Genomic DNA, 4,962 nt, shown 5'->3' with positions numbered 1-4,962 from the left:
CCGCTTCTCTCCCAGCCCAGTGCGATATACCTTCCTGATCAGCCATCCAGGTTTTCTTGGGCTGGAAATTTGTTTTACTCTGTTTTTTTGTGGGTTCTGCTGCTTTAGAATTTGTTTAGAGCCATTTTTGGTAGGTATTTGGAGGGGTTTGAGGGAGAGCTCTAGCAAGTCACTGCTTTCCCTCTGCCATTTTGGCTCCACCCCTCCCCCCTTTTCTAAAGTCAATATGGCCTATTAATGGTGCTTAATTCTTGAGTGCACATATTTTGCCTTTGGCAGTTCTGAACTACTCAGGTGTTATTCAATCCTTAATCAGGGAAAAAAATCATAAAATCATTTCCAAATAAATTTGAAGTATGTGTTATTATCTGAGTAGCGAATTACTTTTAAACATATATTGCTATATGTGTAATATAACTATATTAGTCTTAGCTATTAATACCTTATTTTCAGGACTAAACTAACCTTAAAGTAAAAGCAATTGATTAGTGAACAGAGTGCTTCAGGACCCTAACCTAGCCAGCCAATTTAAACCACTTGAAGCAGGGAAGATTATGTTAAGCCAAAAGAGTTATAAAAGGCCTACATGGATCTTGGTAAGTTCCTGTTTTCTTAAATCCTGTCCCTCATCTGAGTCTGTCAAGAGCTGTTTATGCTTGAATGGTAGAAGAGAATCCATTAAAGTGCACAAATTTAAAGAAGGCCCAGTCCCAACTATTATAATACTTAGACAGGTAGACTTATGCTTGTCATTGAGCCATACAAATTACATGTTCTCTTTTAATTAAATTATCTCCAGGAAAAAGGGACTTTCCACACAGGTCTTCACGTGAAATCAACATCTTCAGAAATGTTTCAGAGGTAATTATAATGCAAGGTCAGGAAATATCCTAATTCCTAGAGAACAGGGCAATAACTAAAGACAAAGTTTTTGTAGAGAAAAATTTATGTGAGTGAGAAAGAGAAATTATATTTTAACATGATCACACATTTAGTAAGTGTCTGGGACCAGATTTGACAACTCTTCCTGGATTCAGGCCCAGCACTCTAATAGTTATGACACTTCTCTGAGGTACTCTCTAGCTCTCACTTTCTGTGATGCACTGGGTTCCCCCCCACCAATTCTCCTTTTTCAAAGTCCTAAAAATCCATCAATGCTATGACACAAAGACTAGAAAATTCTTCTAATCTCTTTAAGATTTTTGTCCACCTTTTTGAAAAAAGCACATCACTTTCCTTTTTTTTTTTTTTTAGTGGTACTTGTGAAAAATGAATATTGTAGAAATAAAGGATGGATCTGGGCAAGTAATAACCACAAGGACAAGTGGTAAAATTCTTTTATGTTGCAAAGCACCTCACTACTTAATTAACATCCTGAGCAATTGCTAGAGAGCATTAGGACTCACCAATCCTTTTGTTATGAAACTGGATTCCCAATTCTATGTCTTAGCCCATTAAAATCAATTTTTTAGACGCTTTTAAACATTAACAAGTGGCTCCTTAGCTTAGCAATTATTTTTTTCACATAGTGCTTCAATGCCCATCTTGATCATCTCTTCTTACATCTCAACCCAGACTTCTCAGTAAGTGAAAAGTCCCTTCTACTTCTCCTCTCTTAACTCCCAGATAAAGAAAAACAAAAACAAAAAGCAACTTCTTTATATGGAACCTTGCAGGATAAGTCTCATTGAAGTTGCAGGCTTTCTCCTTTATCAACCACTGGAGTGGTTCCTTATTCTAGGTCAGCTAGGTAACTCAGTAAATAGAGTGCTGGGCCTGGAGTCAGGAATAGCTGAATTCAAATATGACTTCAGATACTTACTAGCTGTATGATCCTGGGCCAATCTCTTAACCCTATTTATCTCAGTTTCCTCATCTGTAAAATGAGCTGGAGAAATGACAAACCACTTCAATATCTTTGCCAAGAAAACCCCAAATGGACTCACTAAGAGTCAGACACAACTGAAATTTCTGCACTCTATTCCTTTTTCTCCACTTCCTTTCTCTCACCTCCTCTCTCCTCCTTTTTCTTTTCCGTCTTCCTACTCCCCTCCCCTCAACTCTAACCTACTCACTATCTCACTGTGAATCTATTTGTTCCTTTCTACTCACAACCATGCCTATTTCACCCTCATCTTAAAACAACAACAACAACAACAACAACAAAAAACGTCTTATTGGACCCAACCATGCCCACTGGTTGTGCTATTTTGTTCTATATCTCCCCTCCCCCTGAAGGATACACTTCTTGAGAAAGCTATCTACATTTTGATGCCTCCATTTTTTCTCCTTTTCTCCCTTTAGATTATAGACCATTTGCAATCTGGTTTCCAAAATTATCATTTAATTGAAAATGATCTTGCTATACAGTTATCAATAATTTCTTAATTGTCAATTGTCAAATCTAAAAGTGTCTTTATTTTTCACATGCATATATAATATGTATTTTTTATGTCTACAACTGAATCAGGAAAATATATATACATATATATATATATATCTATATCTATCATAATCATTCATAGTCCAACAAAACACATTATTACATTGGCCATACCCCAAAAGGTATGTCTCTTTTTTCAGTTTAAGTTGATCTTCTCTGTGCCAGGAGGGAAGTAGAATGATTCATCTTCACTTTTCCAAACTTGTGATTGATCAATACCTTAATCCAAGTTCTAAATTCTTTAAACATCTATAATGTTACCAACTTTGTATAAATTCTTCTTCTGGTTCCATTCATTCCATTGATCGTCTCCATGTTTTTTCATTTGCTTTCATACTGTAAGAAATAAGAGTTAAGTTTCCACATAAGTAGATAAGAAATCAGCACAGACTGGCTAACTCCTCTGTCCAGAGGGGAGTGACAACACATTTTTAGGCACAAAATGTATGTTAAGGGGTAGGGATCACATGTATATAAAATATATGAACAAGGAGTATAAGGAATATTGTAACCCAGAAGGATTAGGACCAATCCTAATCCCTAAGGGAAGAGTTAGGCAATTACTAACTATAAAACTTGCTCTTGCTTCTGTACTCAGCACACTCTCCTCTTCCAAAGAGGTGTGCCTGCTTCTTGTGAAAATCAAAAGGATGCACTTCAACCACTTTAATAAAAAGTCTTTGAGACACCAGTCCTTGGAACTGAGTCTAGCGTATTCTTTATAACAATACTTAAGATGGTCTGCCTACTTATCTTTCTACAAGTTTCCCTGGCTTCCTTCAAGATTAATCTCAAATTCATTTTCTGTAAGAAGCTTTTACCTCTACTCCCTCCCCCATCTACAACTAGTGCCTTCCTTCTGACATTATCTTCCACTTACATTGTATATATGTGTGTAAATATGTATGTATGTGTATGCATGTATACACACATGTTATTGCACACTGTCTTTACCAGTAAAAAATAAGTTCTTTGGAAAAGTGGATTGAGTTTTTATTTTTCTTTTATCTCCAAATTTAGCACATTTCCTGGCATGCAGTGATGAGATACTAATTGTAGATCCCTAAAAGGCCCTGGACTTTCCCACTTGGCTCAGATTCCTGGCATTTTCCTGAGACACCTGCCCCTTCCCAGTCAATAATCTTTTTAATTTCCCTTTCATTGTGGCCCTTATTGTCATCTGGCCTCACCCCAGGCTATTTAGCCACTCCTCAATTCCATCTAGACAACTTCTCTTTTACCCTCCAGTCACCTCAAGCTATTGGACACTTCTTGATCACATCCAAATATTTCCACTGTCTTTCTGTATATGTGTCCATTTTGACCTCATTAAATTGATAAGATAATTTAAGAGTCTGGCAGGCTTGTATTAGCATGGCAAATAGCTCAAATTCTTAAAATCTGGCCTGCTTGTATAAGCATCACACATGTGAAGGTTCTTAAAAGCCCCACCCACTTCTATTGACAAAGCAATAAACCTTGTCTCTGACTGAAAAAAGACTTGAATTGAATTCTTTTGAGGTAGACTTGTGCCTTTTGCCCTTGAATGTCGGGGTTCCCAGCATGCCTACATCACAACAGTAGTATATAATAAACATTTATTGATTGTTTACAACATAAATCTGCTTCCTAAATGCCCTCCGGAGAAGAAGGTCTAATAAGATGAGGATTGGAACTGAAAAACATCTTTAAAGATCTTAAAACTCTCCTTGGTGTCTATCAGAGTTTTGTTAGGTGTTTTTTTTTTTTGTTTTGTTTTTGTGTTTTTTTGTTTTTTTTTTCAATCTGACAGCAACAAAGATAGGCAGGTCCACAGATAAGATTCATGATAATCTTTATTCTTTTGAGGCACAGCTGATTAAAACATTTAGAAATTAAATTTCTAAGGACTATGTTAATGGCATTATTTAGTGTACGACTTGTGGTTCTTGATGACAGATGCATGAGTAACCAAATAAGTGAAGTTCATTGAAGTAGTTTCCCAATGAAGGGAGAACACACAAACACACACACACACACACACACACACACACACACACACACACACTCAATGACTTTATATTCCCCAAATGTCTTTCTAATAAGTAGCCTAGCACCAGTGTACTCATAGTAAACAGATTTAGTCCTGGGGTACTATTCAAATCAATCTCTTTGGATCATTTTGTACCCACCTAGGTCTCCTTAGGAAGATCAAAATAAAACTTAGGTCTCCATTTATGTGGGTCAAATGGACCCAGTTCCTATACAAACATTCAAGAAAATAGTAATTGGCATACTGTTTAAAGCAGTGCAAAGCCTTTTCCATGTGCTATTTCATTTATTCCTCACAACAACACTGTAAAGTGTTGAGGCTGAGTTTAAGTATCTTTACTGGGGTCAGACACTTAATAAGTGGCTGTGGGAGGATTCAAACATGTCTTTCTGTTGACAAGTCTGTGTGAGATGTGACCTAAAAAGAAACACTTAGAGGTGTCTCAAGGTAGGAACAGAAAGTTTATTTCAATCCTCAAGGATTGGGT

Source organism: Vombatus ursinus, unplaced genomic scaffold (assembly GCF_900497805.2).
Source record: "Vombatus ursinus unplaced genomic scaffold, bare-nosed wombat genome assembly UNPS02014806.1, whole genome shotgun sequence".
In the NCBI taxonomy this organism is placed as follows: Eukaryota; Metazoa; Chordata; class Mammalia; order Diprotodontia; family Vombatidae; genus Vombatus; species Vombatus ursinus.
This window is presented reverse-complemented; position numbering follows the sequence as displayed.